Here is a 14800-nt window from a genome sequence, read left to right as displayed (position 1 = left end):
GTTGCCTATTTCCTCCGCTCCATAAATGCTGCTGCACCCGCTGAGTTTCTCCAGCATTTTTGTCTACCTTCGATTTTCCAGCATCTGCAGTTCCTTCTTAAATGCTGCATTATCTTGTATGTTTCACCAAAGCAGCAGGTACAACACACATGCTTGCCATGTATTCTTTTGTGTGTTTATCGGATTTAAATTCTGCACTACCAATAAAAGAAGAAATGCTGCCTGTGTGTGTGTGTGTGGGTGTGGGGGGTGGGGGGGGGGGGGGGGGGGGGGGGGGGGGAAACAGAAGGATTTTAACTTGCATCCTGATTTCTGGGCACCGTTTGGATGAAATGCAGATCCGTCAGCGGCTCTCCTTGTTTGAGAGCAGCAGAACGACTTTTGTAACTGGAATGGAGCTGTGTGAAAAGGGGTCAGAGGCTCCCCGTCTGAAAATCTAGCCTGCCTCTCTTATTTGGCAATCTGACCCGCGGGTCACAAGCTGTGATTCCAGGTCTATTGATCTCCAGAGGGGGTGGGGGGTTGAAGTCGAGGGAGCGAGAAGCTTGTCTGAGTAGTGCGCTGTCTGGACTTTGTACATTCCTCGCTTCTAGGGGGTGTGGACTTGCAGAAGGAGCTGCTATTGGGAGGGAGAAACGTGCGTTACAAAGTGCTCAAGCCCGGCTTGTTAGTCTGAGCATGCTCTATTCACCACCCCCTCCCCTCCCCTCCCCTCCCAATGTCGGTCCAAGCCTCGCAGTCTGAAGTCGCCGGAAGATTATACAGAGTGGATTTTATTTTGCGAGAGGGACACCTGATTGACAGTGGCCCCTCTGAGCAGATAAGCTGACAAAACGTAGACTTTCCTGAATGAACTTTAACCGAGGAAACGCGTTGTTTGCAGGAATAAAACATCTCTTTGCGAAGAGGGGAAGTTTAAAAAAAGCAGAGCAACCTGTGGAATCGAGGACTCCAATAGGTCAGTACACAGGCTGGGGGGTGGCTAATGTTTCCTACTATTTCACAGGGACTTTTTTTTTTGAGTGGTTATTACTTAAAGTTGAAGCTTCTGAGCACATGTTCCAGTCTGTTTGATTTGAGTAATAATTTCATGCAGAGGAGGGGGGGGGGGGGGGGTGAATGTGGGAAAAGGTTTTGATTATTTTTGGTTGTGTGTTATTTTTAAGAACAGAGTTGCTTTGAAAGCCTGCAATTACCAAATATAATTTCATATTGTTCCTCAAAGTTGAGCATGTTCTCATCTCTGCTTGTCACGAACACACGTGCACATACATGCACACACATGCAGTAACTGCACGCATTGCGAATGCACAGTACATACATATTACATACATACATATACGATGTTTTGGGGGGAAAAAAACCCTTTATACTTATCATGCCCCCCACCCACCCACCACTCTGAATCCTTGTCCTTTTTAATGCTTGTCCAACTTGCTCGCTGCTCTGTGGCAGAGGGTGCTTGAATAGCTGGCTTTGTGCTTTCAGCCTGGCGAGACGAGGGGTCAACCCCCCAAAAGCCCTTTGTCAAACTGTATTAAAAGATAACAATGTGCCTTTGCTGCAGATTTTATCCCACGTATCCTGGAAAAAATTCCCTGGCTCAAAGTCTCCGCTATGTTTTGTGACCCCCCCCCCCACCGAAGCAGAATTAACTAACGCTGTAATATAATTCTACCTTTATGCAAATGACAATCTGAATGTTGCAGTATGGAGGTCTAGAGAATCATAGTGTATTCTACTGGAAACAAAAATAATGTTGGTATCAAATAATTAAGAAGTACATATTTTAAATAATTGCAGATATCTTCGAAGAAAATCCTGTCGATTTTTAACCTCAACCCAATTTGCATTATTTTCACTTCCCATTTTTCAAGTACTTTACACGATCTCCTCGTTTCCTTTAATGTCTAGGTCTTACATCCTATCGTCTTTTCCCCATTTTCTCCCCTTATCTATCTCATTTCTCAACTACTGACGGGAGCATTTTACTTTGCACTGAGTTTATATACGTACGTGTGTGTGTGTGTTTAGTTATCTGCACGTCGCTATGTTTGCATGAACGTGAAACTGCGTTTTATGTGAGGGTTTATCATTTGTAAAGGTGTTTGTGTGTGTAAGTGTGCTTGTGAATGCGCACTGGTCAGAGAAGTTATATGTATTAAAATGAGAGCGAGAGAGAAAATTAGAAAATGTTTTGTGAAAATGATATGAAACATCTGTGCAAAATCTGGTTTCTACTTTTACAATTTTACTCAGAATTTGAAACCCAGCACCATTATTTCCCTTTGCCTGTCCTGCTGGTTGCATGCTTCTTTGAAGGGTTGTTATTATTACATGTTATACAACATTCGTAAATGTTACCATTATGTGGATCACAGGTATTCTTGGTGCTTTCTGTGCTTAATTGATAATTTCCAGTGGTGTGGTTTTCAAACAAGTGTATTGTTAAGGCATGCATTCCTGAATTAAATAAATATTGAATGTACCTCTTTTATCCAGAGTACAATTCAGTTCCAAGTAAACTCATGAGTATTAGGAGTACCAGGGATATATTTTTCATTCAGGGTGATGGAGGATGGAGCCGCTAGCTTTTAATTCTTTGCAATAGACCATGTTCTGTTGCAGAGTGGGGCCAATCAGATTTAGAACATAGACCATAGTGCAGCACCAGAACCCTACCTTGGCCCACTATACCTGTGCAGAACACGATGCCTAGACCATCTCCTATCTGCCTGCATATAATCCATATGCTGGGGCATATTCATATGCTTATCCAAAAGTCCCTCAAGTGCCATTATTGTATCTGCCTCATCCACTGGCACCATCCGCAGCTCGATCCAGACACTCGCCACCCTATGTGTAAAGCAAACCACCTTCCCCGCACATTCACAGGGCTAAAGTGGTGGAGGGGGCAACAGGTGAAATACAAGGAGATAGAAAATAAAAATAAAATAAATACTTTATTGAACCCCTCGGGGGAATTCAGATGTCCAGAAGCCAACAGCCAACAAACCCACACATTCAGAACGAATGCAGACAAAAAATACATAAAATACAATATGGACAATACCTGAAAGCAATAAATACTTAAAAAGACGCAATGATTAACTATTAAAAATGCAAAGCATCCCCATACAGCCTAGCGGTCAGTATTATAAAATCTAATGGCTGCTGGGGTGAAGGATCTCCTGAACCGCTCCGTTCTACAGCGCAGGGAGAGGAGCTGGTTGTTGTTCCATGTGCTCTTTTGACCCTCCAGAATTTCATGGAGGGGGTGCACAGAGTTGTCGAGGATGGCCAGCACCTTGTTCCTCATATGCCTCTCAAGCACATCCCCCACAGATAGGGCTCTAAAACATCTTTGCAACATTTTGCTGGTATTCCGGAAGCTCAACCCTTGCTTGCTCTCTTCATGGTTTTGCCTCCAAGTACCAGAGTGATCCCTCCCGACACCAATGATGTGCAGTATCTCTGCAAAAGAAAAGTGTGAGGTCCCTGACATATTATCCCTTTCAATCAATGAAGTCCAGAGGCTTCAACAAACAGTAGTTGAAGATCCCAGGGTGTAAGTTTATAGTTGAGTTTTACCCAGTTCCTGGGAAAATATTTATCCCTCCTGGCCTAATAAAAACAGCAAAGGTGGTATTTGGACTTTCTTTGAAGGGTGTGGTATCAACGTTACTCCAGCTACAGCTCTTTAGTTACACCAGACCATTGGATGGGGCTGGATTTGTGGTGAAATGTTAATCTGAATGTTTTGGTGGTTTAAATACCCCCCCCAACTCTCAGTGTTCATTGTTAAACACACCTGTTGCATAATTTGAAGAAGGGGGATGAATTCTCTGTCTAGAGCAACAATTTATTGTCAACCAATCATGGATAAATATTGCCAATGTTTTCATCATCTTTCTTCTCATTTGGTTGGATCTTCCTGGTGTCACCACTGACATAACAACTGTTACAGAAAAACAAATGTTTTGTGGGTAGAATAAGGCGATATATATAAAGTTTTTTAAAAAATATTAATTTTATTAGAAGCAATTGTACAGGAGAAAGTAATCGACATAACAATGATACGATGTTCGTACAGCTTCCGTTTTAACATTTTATAAACTAATAAGTAAATCGGAAGAAGGGAAAGGAAGAAGAAAGGACAAAGAAAAGAAAGACTTTCGAAAAAGATACAAAAAAGAAAAAACCCTGAACTAACGAAGAAGTGGAAAAAAAAGCGGAGATATATCCCACTACCCTTCCCTACACCCGCTCACCCGACCCTAGCGTCGGTTTTGAATTTGTGTTCAACCATTATGTTGTTGAAGACATTCAGTGAAAGGAGACCATATTTTGGAAGTGAAATATAAAGTTAGAGGACCATGACTGGGCAAGGCTAGATTGTTGGCCTGTATTTAGAGTAACATTTTCTTTAGAGTGAGTTATAAATGAAAATGTATTTGAATGGTTAAGTTGGGCAGTGGGAAATGGTGTCAATTTGCAGAATATGATGCCCTCAAATGAATTGCAGGCTAGGACCTAATCTAAAGGTTGGAGTGCATCATAAATAGTAACAGTTAGCCAAGCGTGATTTTAATGTTCAAACTTTAAAGTCTAGATTATTGAACTTGTTCATTTTTATTTCTTGGGTGTACTTCGTTTTACTTTGGTCGAACTGTCCTAAACATGCTGACCCGTACTAATCTGTTGCTGTACTTGTCTGCTCATTCACCTTCCTTGTTCGAGAGAATCTAGACCTATTGATGCCACTGGAAGAGCCAACCATTGAGCACAATCAAAGCCGTCGACTGGGCATTATCCAAAAGTTGTGCGAATCCCATCTCTCCACTAGGGCCCAATACATGTGGCTGAGGGGCATGATGAGAAGCAATTCAAGCTTGGCCACCCATTGCATGACAGTCTCTCTTTTCCCCTCCGCACAAATACCCCAAATGGACACAACACACTGGAGTAACTCAGCGGCCCAGGAAGGGGTGACGTTTTTGAGTTGGAACCCTACTTCAGAGTGAAAGACGGAGAAGGCCAGAACAAAACTGGGCCAGCAAGCGATGACTTCAGGAAGGGTTGAGTCCATAATGGCCCATTGTTGGCTGGGGAAGATATGGTAATGACAGGGATACAAGGGTTCAAACAGTGGAACTAATAGGACGACGAGAGGGGGGGGGGGGGGGGGGGGGGGGGGGGGGGGAAGAGAGAGAGTGGAAGGAATGCAGGAGTTAGTTGAAATTTGAGTAATCTATGTTCATACCTCTGGGGTGTAAACTGCCCGAGCGAAATACGAGGTGCTGTTCAGGGCTCCAGGACAAATACACCAGGGCTTTTTGTGCTTCAGGCTTTCAGTATGTGTGCATTTTCCAGATAACTTTAGCTGTAACCTTTGGTCATACCGAAGAACATTAAAACATACTGTTGGCACGGCTCCAGAAGTCGACAGGAACCAGATGTAAATAATCTCCCGTCTCAGTTGATAGGATCCTTGACTTGAAATCCATAGGTCAGGGATTCGCAGGCGTGAAAGCCTACACGATCTATGCTGACACTCTTAAACGATGGAGGGGATTTGGCGCTGGCTGATCACATACTTCAGAATGACATCCATCTTAGGTAGACAAAAGATTCCATGTTGCTATTTTGAAGAGTGTTGGAGTTAACACCCATTTATCTGTAACTAAGTATCGCCAAAGCCAAATGATCTAAACTTATTATGTTACTGCAATTTGGATCATGCTTTGTGCAAATTGACTTCTATGGACAAGGACAAAGGACATTTCCTACAATGGGACAGAGAATTCACTTCAGAGGTTAAGAAGGATGCTGGAAAATCGAAGGTAGACAAAAGTGCTGGAGAAACTCAGCGGGGGCAGCAGGATCTAAGAAGCGAAGGAAATAGGCAACGTTTCGGGCCGAAACCCTTCTTCAGACCCACCGATTTCTCTAACTGAAATCTATCTTCACTTCAGAGGTTTAATGGTTGTAATCGTTTTTAGGAGATACTGAGAATATGAAATGCTTTTTTTTTCTGTTTCAATTTTTCATTCTGCTTACCATAGATTTCCCATCTTACAATGGGAAAGTCGGTTAGAGGAGTGTTGGAATAAGTTGGCGTGGGAGGAATTTCCTGGAGATAGACACAAAAAGCTGGAGTAACTCAGCGGACCAGTCGGCATCTCTGGAGAGAAGGTGATGTTTCGGTCCGAGACCCTTCTTCAGACAGGAATTTCCTGGAGTGGGATCTCTGACTGAAATCCCAGCTTCTGAATAGTTGATAGGGTTGTCCATCCATTTGTCCAGTAGGTTCATCACCTTAATCACTGTATTTTGGTTCCATGGGCTTCGTTTAAGATGGTGCACTTAAAGAGTTGTGGTCACTAGAGTAGTTGCTGAGATGCAAGGCAAGAATTTTATTTAATCGAAAAGCCTCATCTCCACCAAACCCACAAGGTTAAATTTCATTTGATATTTTCAGCTGATCAGGGTCTGGTGGATATTACTTTAAGCTTTCTTGCTATTTTGATTGATTAAATCGCTGTAAAATTGCAAGTAGCGGCTTTGCCAATCAGTCCAATCAGTCACAGGTACACACAAATGCTGGAGAAACTCAACGGGTGCAGCAGCATCTATGGAGCGAAGGAAATAGGCAACATTTTGGGCCGAAACCCTTCTTCAGACCATGTCCACAGTTTCCCTTTGCCTTAATCACTGTCTTGCACTCCAGACGATTAGTCTACCCTTGCAGCCTCAAGCATTCCTCTTGTCTTGTATATCGGCCATTTAGTTTTGGCTCGGCCAAGTGACTGAGATCCCATTTAAAATCTCATCTGCATCCTTTCCTTTCCTTTCCTTCTGCACCTATGTCCCTGATCCTCTTTCCTCCCTCCCCGCCACTGCTTCCACCGATCACCCACCAGCCACTGTCTCACTACCAGCAACCCCTCCTTCTACACTCTTGGTCCTGATGCAGTCTCCATCTGAAACATCAGTCATCTCTTTGAACCACAGCTGCTGCCTGGCCCGAGGAGTTTATTTCCCCAGATTCCAGCATCTGTAGTCACTTGTGTCCAAACATTTAGAAGATTGAGGGGGGATCTTATAGAAACTTACACAATTCTTAAGGGGTTGGACAGGCTAGATGCAGGAAGATTATTCCCGATGTTGGGGAAGTCCAGAACTAGGGGTCACAGTTTAAGGATAAGGGGGAAATCTTTTGGGACCGAGATGAGAAAATCATTTTTTACACAGAGAGTGGTGAATCTGTGGAATTCTCTGCCACAGAAGGTAGTTGAGGCCAAAGGTACACAAAAAAGCTGGAGAAACTCAGCGGGTGCAGCAGCATCTATGGAGCGAATGAAATAGGCAACGTTTCGGGCCGAAACCCTTCTTCAGATAGGTAGTTGAGGCCAGTTCATTGGCTATATTTAAGAGGGAGTTAGATGTGGCTAAAGGGATCAGGGGGTATGGAGAGAAGGCAGGGATGGGATACTGAGTTGGATGATCAGCCATGATCATATCCAATGGCGGTGCAGGGCCGAATGGCCTACTCCTGCACCTATTTTCTATGTTTTCTAACATAAACCTCTGTCTTACTTGGATGTGCCATGTTTCACCATGCATTATTTTTTTAATTCATTCATGTTATGGGATCTATAATATTTAAGTGCCTGGCCCACTTGAATTTCAGGTCAATGGTGACTCGAACATATTGATAGCCAGGAACTCATTGGAAGTCTGGTTGCTCAGTTGGACCCTCTTCTCGGCTTCTCTTCATTGCCTGCCACTCTTGTGGTGGTACTTGACTCTTATCACCCCTTATCTGAATATATTTAGATCTTGAAGCACCCAGGCATAGATTGCTTTATCTGCTAAAAATTTCAAATGGGGCAATTGTGCAATTGTAAAATGTAAAAACTCCACTTCTGACCTTATGAATGCAGAAAGGTCATTGATGAAGCAACTGTGACTGGGTTGGGTTGAGGCGCCTTGAGGAGTTCCGGCCATAATGTCTGAGGTTGAGAATGATTGATGTGCAATCTTCCTTTTCAGCCTATTAACTTTCACCCCATCGATTACCTCTGCGATCTGCAGTTCTGCCACTACTTTGTCAGCATCTTCTTCTTTAGTTATCACTGATACAAAGTGCTCTAGCTTTATTCTGCATCCCTAAAGGGCCTGTCCCACTTACACAATTTTTTTCCGGCGACTGCCGGCACCTGTCATAGTCGCGGCAGGTCGCCGAAAATGTTCAACATGTTGAAAATCCAGCAATGGCGACCAGAAAAAGGTACGACTCTTTGGGCGACTACTCGTGACCATACAGGCGTCACGTGTCGACATGTCGCGGGGTGACGCCTGTATGGTCGCGAGTAGTCGCCCAAAGAGTCGTACCTTTTTCTGGTTGCCGCTGGATTTTCAACATTTTGAAAATTTTCAGCGACCTGCTGCAACTATGACGGGTGCTGGCAGTCGCCAAAAAATAGTGTAAGTGGTACAGGCCCTTGACTAATGACTAATAGGACTAATGAAAATGGGTGGATGATGATCAGTGTGAATTCTGTGGGCTAAAGACATGCTGTGTCTCTGAGTTTGTCTCGAAAACCACTCTGGGATATTTCTCTGTGCCACGTGCAGTACTTGTGTGTAACTTGATCGTACTCGTCTAGGGTGTGATTTGAGTGGAAAACAAACAAAGGTTTATCACCGCATCTCATCACGTGTCAAAAATAAGCCACCACCAATACTGAACACACAGGAATAGTCTCCATGAAACCAATTGCATGAAATGGTTTCATCTGCCACTTTCAGGCAGTAACCTTGAGCCATTGGCATACAAACACAGATTTTGTCAGAATTATAGGATGAACCCACAAAAAACTTCTCCAAACTTCTTGGCCTGTTTGTTGGACCCTTTTCAGAGTATAGGTTTCAGAGAATAGACTTTTGTGCAAAAGGGAATGGCTGTTTCCTGGTACTAATTTATAGTCACACAAAGTGGATTGAATTTAAACGCAAGAGTTTACGTAGGCCACCGTACATGCATTGAACACACTAGAGGCAGGAAAGATGTTCCCGATGTTGGGGGAGTCCAGAACCAGGGGCCACAGTTTAAGAATAAGGAGTAAGCCATTTAGAACGGAGACAAGGAAACACTTTTTCTCACAGAGAGTGGTGAGTCTGTGGAATTCTCTGCCTCAGAGGGCGGTGGAGGCCGGTTCTCTGGATGCTTTCAAGGGAGAGCTAGATAGGGCTCTTAAAAATAGCGGAGTTGGGATATGGGGAGAAGGCAGGAACGGGGTACTGATTGGGGATGATCAGCCATGGCGGTGCTGGCTCGAAGGGTGAATGGCCTACTCCTGCGTCTATTGTCTATTGATAAGTTAAGATCATTATATGCATGTCCACATATGAGAACGCAAACTGACAATGGTCTTCAACTTTGATCTTCCCTGTGGCAAATGTTACAAAACAGAATGGCATTAAGTAAATTCTCACTCCTTCTGCCATGAGGCTTTGAATGAGGCATCCAAGAGGTTGGTCACAACAGTTAAAGAAGCTCTCAAAACAAATGTTCTGGAGGATATTCAGACATCAGAACAAAACATTACAGCTGAAATACAAGCCAACTCTGAACAACACCACGGGGTATACAGCTGCAGACCTCTTTATGAAGTGTGTTTGAGAACACACTTCTGCCTTGTTCAAATAAATTTGGCTCCTGGAGTCAAACGACCAAGTCGGAACCATCACTGTTCCACGAATCGGAATACACTGAAGTTTCAAACATAAGCGAGCAGGCTCACATTCTTGGCCTACATCGCAAGTCAAGCACAAACAAATAAAGAATCGGTATTGGTCTGATGAGCTGAGATTTATCCGCATGAACTTTGTGTCAAAATCCATAGTGTTCATACAGATCAAAATATATTGATCAAGTAAACACTAAAGTTGAATCAAATCTAGATAATGAACAACTCAGCCATCAAATGATGTCTGAATTGGTTCTGGTGGGTAGTTTGGGAAGTTAAATGCTAAATCCAAACATGTCCTTCAAACAGACGCCTTGAGTTCAGAACCATAATTGTTCGAAAGTAGATTGAACATCAACATATACAAGAAGGAATCTTAACCAAATACCAAAGCAGATTTACAATTGTCCATTAAATGTGTATAATGATACAAATGTTTTTTTTTGAAAGGAGCTCTATAATGTATCTTTCAGTGTGGATCTTGTACGTATATGTGCATGTTTGATCAGTGATCCTAGGTAGACAAAATTGCTGGAGAAACTCAGCGGGTGCGGCAGCATCTATGGAGCGAAGGAAAGAGGCAACGTTTCGGAACGAAACGTTGCCTCTTTCCTTCGCTCCATAGATGCTGCCGCACCCGCTGAGTTTCTCCAGCAATTCTGTCTACCTTCGATTCTCCAGTATCTGCAGTCCCTTCTTGATCAGTGATCCTATTTGGCAGTGGAATTGTATGTTGTCCCCCTACTTCACAACATTGGAATATTTCCACAGATGTTCAGTCTATTAGCTGAAAGGCTCAACGTGGAAGGGTACTCCTTCGTAGCTGTATGTCAATGCATTCATAAAGGCATGGTAGGCACGAGGGCCTAATGGCTTCCTTGTGTTGTAACTTCAACAAAGTGAACTACAAATTCCATAAAGGTGCTTTGAGAGGTATAACTCAGTGCACAGCAGGAAGTCGAGCAGATGTGCCTGACACAACCCTGCAGTGCTCAATACACCTACGTGACATGCCAGCCCCTCCTTCTTAAATCAATTATTACACCACATGTTTGTATAGAAAGTAAGACTTCTTATGACATGATCTATTATCTCTAGAATATGAAAAACTGCAAAAGTGAGCATTCTCAGATCAAGTCAGTTTAAGAATAAGATCCATTATTTCTCTGTGTGGGAAGGAACTGCAGATGCCGGTTTAAACCAAAGATAGACACAAAATGCTGGAGTAACTCATCGGTCAGGCAGCATCTCTGGAGAGATGGAATGGGTGACGTTTTGGGTCGAGACCCTTCTTCAGACAGAAGTCTGAAGTTTGAAGAAGGGTCTCTACCTGAAACATCACCGATTCCTTCTCTGCAGAGATTTTTTTGGGGTTTTTTTTGTGTGCCTGTTCCATTATTTATCTGCTCTGAGAATGTACCTCATATCCACTCTTGGTACAATTCTTTCTGTAGTCAGATAGAGATTGTTTTATCATTCCCTTATATATTTTGTCCTACCAGTGAAAATGGAACAGCAGTGTCACCGATGGATGAGATCGGGATGAACGATCGCCCATTTGAAATTATCTGTGGTGAAATTGGTGGCGGTGAGAGTTTTGTTCCAATCCCGGCTTTGTGCACATTCCTAATGTCTTTTCTCCCTCTGCTCCATCTTTGTACTTCCCTGTCCAATGTCCACTACCACTCTTTCCCCATTAAAGCACACCTAAAACCTACCTCTGCAATCAACCGTTGGGCTGGTTGTCATAAAGTCTCATATCTTTTGATTATTGCACCTGAGATCCACCGCAGGATATTTTACAATGGTAAGGGCCCTAATTAAATGTCAATTGGTTTTGATAGATATGAATCCAGGTGTCTGGACCTGAAACGTCACCCATCCATAGATGCTGCCTGTCCCGCAGAGTTACGCCAGTATTTTGTGTCTACCTTTGAATCCAGATGCCTGAGACTTGAATCAAAATATCCACACACCAGTCAGTTCTTACCCTTGTTCATTTCTGTTTTAATTGGTAATAATTCTGGACAACTGGTATTAGTCACTTCATACACAATGCTTGTCATCCCATTTCTTGCTAACCGCTAAGTACAGATTTGCAGCTGAATGAACTCTTTACCTGCTTTGGATACCATCCATGTGGTAGTGAGACCAGGTCTGAGGCTAAGTCTTTGCATTCGTGGATATTTGTGCTGCATCACATTGTATTTGCTGTGTGGCATTTTGTGCAATGTAGTTCTCATCATCCTTGGTCACTTGTTCTAAATGGGAATTTGTGCTGCTACTGAGCGATATATTAATAACGAATTAAAGCCCATTAGGTGTTATATTATTTATTGAAGCACATTGTCCTTTCCAGCAAAGTGCTGTGGTTTCTCTGTATCAGAAACTTGCATTCATGAAGGTAAAATCTGATATTGGTAATGGCTACCATGTGACAAATGGTGCAGGCTCACCACGGTCCTTCAGAGAAAAAAAAAGCCGCTGTCTTTCACCAGCCGAACCTTTATGTGAATTGAGGTTTGCAATAACGTTGACTTGTATCAGCCCTTTGAAAACCATTCACATCTTACCCTTCCATATCTCTAGATTCCCTCTCCCCTGAGTCTCAGTCTGAAGAAGGGTCTCGACCCATAACGTCACGCATTCCTTCTCTCCAGTGATGCTGCCTGTCTGGCTGTGTTACTCCAGCATTTTGTGTCTATCTGCAATCACCTTCAAACAGATGTGCAGCATGAGTGGCCTGTCCTGGGCACCAGCATCATTTCTATCTATTTGTTTAAGAAGGAACTGCAGATGCTGGAAAATCGAAGGTAGACAGAAGTCCTGGAGAAACTCAGCGGGTACAGCAGCATCTACGGAGCGAAGGAAATAGGCAACGTTTCGGGCCGAAACCCTTCTTCAGACTGCTGAAGGGTTTTGGCCCGAAACGTAGCCTATTTCCTTCGCTCCATAGATGCTGCTGCACCCGCTGAGTTTCTCCAGCACTTTTGTCTACCTCTTCTATCTACTTGTTCACTCCCTGTGGTTTCAAGATCTCTGAACACTGGATAGTGATCTTTGCTGTTATGAACTGTAATGTTGAAGAATTATTTTTGAGCACCAGCTCTACTTCTAACCATATCTTATTTTATACAGTTGGAAACCTGGCAGTGGAGATGTGTTGAGGAATATCTTGCCTAAAGTAAACCGGATAAATCAGTTACAACCCACTCAGTCCAATCGACAATGCCATAGAAGCAGTCCTTACAGTACCTTTCTCATTAGTCCTGGAGTCATAATATTCACATCCACCTTCAACACCTGAGGATAAAGCAGTCGATGCCCTTGCGTAGATCGAACTGCACAACCATCGAGGAGAGACATAAAAAAGAAGTAACGATTATCTTACTTGAGCTGGCCAAAGAATATATTGAACAATGCCAAACTACCTTCCCTTGATGTAACTGTTATTCCATTTCTTGGTTTAATAAACCATCCTGGTTTAATGGGTGAGGGGAATATTGATGGTTTGTAGTGAAGTCACCATTCATCACATACTTATCTAATAACCATGATGATACAGATAGAATAGCAGAGATTGGGCTGTAGCTCATTTCCTGATGCTTCAAACACAAACAGTTGTGAGTCAAGGATCTGATGGGTTATCATCTACTCTGTCTGAATGAATAGAATCCCAACTACACACAAGAACTTAGACTTCAGCCCACATAATCTGTTCCCCATACACCATCTTACACTAATTCCTTCATTAACAACACACTGTGGCTGCTGTGTATAATCTACAAGAAGCACTACAGGAGCTTATCAAGGCTTTTGCCAAAGAACCACCCAAAACTGTGACCATCACTTGTGTGGATGAGGGCAACAGATGTCTTGGAATGTCATTGATTGATGGTTCTTGTCGAAATTCAACACGCACATATATCTCCATTTCACACCTTCCATATCTCTCATTTCCCTCTCCCATGACTCTGTCTGAAGAAGGGTCTCGACCTGAAACATCACCCATTCCTTCTATCCAAAGATGCTGCCGGTCCCGCTGAGTCACTCAGAATTTTCTGTCTATCTTCGGTGTAAACCAGCATCTGCAGTTCCTTCCTACCAATATCTCCGTTCCTTCATTGTCACTGGGTCTAAGTAGTGGAACTTCCATCTCAACAGCAGGTAGAATTCCTTCATCACAGAAACTACAATGAGACAAGGAGGTGGTTCACCATCTTCTCAAGGTTTTTTTTAATGGATGGGTGAATAGTGCACTTTGACAACTAAGGTCAGCCATCATCCTCCACCTGTTCCACTGTTGAGGTCTTGGTTGGATTGGCTCTGTCAGAGACCTCCCCCTCGACCTTTCTGCCATGGGTGCCCCTACCAGGAGCATAGCTCCAGATGGCATCGCTCTCAAGATCTCAGGTCCACACAAGCTTCTCCACGGAGAAGGTGCTTCGGTCTCGACCTGAAACGTCACCTATTCCTTTGCTCCATAGATGCTGCCTCACCTGCTGAGTTTCAACAGCATTTTTACCTACCTTTGTTCAAAGTTGGTGAAGTGGTGCACTGCATGCAGTTCACAAGACGGCAAATTCTTGGTGTGTATGATATAACAGATGTGGCCAACCTGCCTGTGTAATCAAGGCTCATACAAGAATTGCCAGCTAGTACAAAGCATTATAAATTCTTATGAAATTGAAAAAGGTATTTAAAGGCCAGGACATAAAAGCTTTGTGACTTGTCTGGCTCGGCCTTGCAGAAGTACTGTACCATGAAGCCGAGTTAAACATTAATCAAGGATCCTCGTGATAGGCAGTTCCTGTTTGCTGTGTGCTCAAGGTTGTCACTCCCGACTGAGTTTATTTGGCTTTGAAAGGCATGACCCCACCCCCACCCTACTCTTGCCATTCCTGGCTTATAACCTGTTTGAAACTGGATTTAAAACATGGCAAGGAGTTCCAATTTTCAATCCAGCGCAGAAATCAAAACAAAATGTGAGGTTGGTTCAGGTCAGACTGTGAGAGGGGGGAAATGCTGGATACTGACAGTGTGTT

The sequence above is a fragment of the Leucoraja erinacea genome, chromosome 32 (assembly GCF_028641065.1).
Source record: "Leucoraja erinacea ecotype New England chromosome 32, Leri_hhj_1, whole genome shotgun sequence".
Classification (NCBI taxonomy): domain Eukaryota; kingdom Metazoa; phylum Chordata; class Chondrichthyes; order Rajiformes; family Rajidae; genus Leucoraja; species Leucoraja erinaceus.
The sequence above is the reverse complement of the archived record's forward strand: the minus strand, read 5'-3'. Positions refer to the sequence as shown.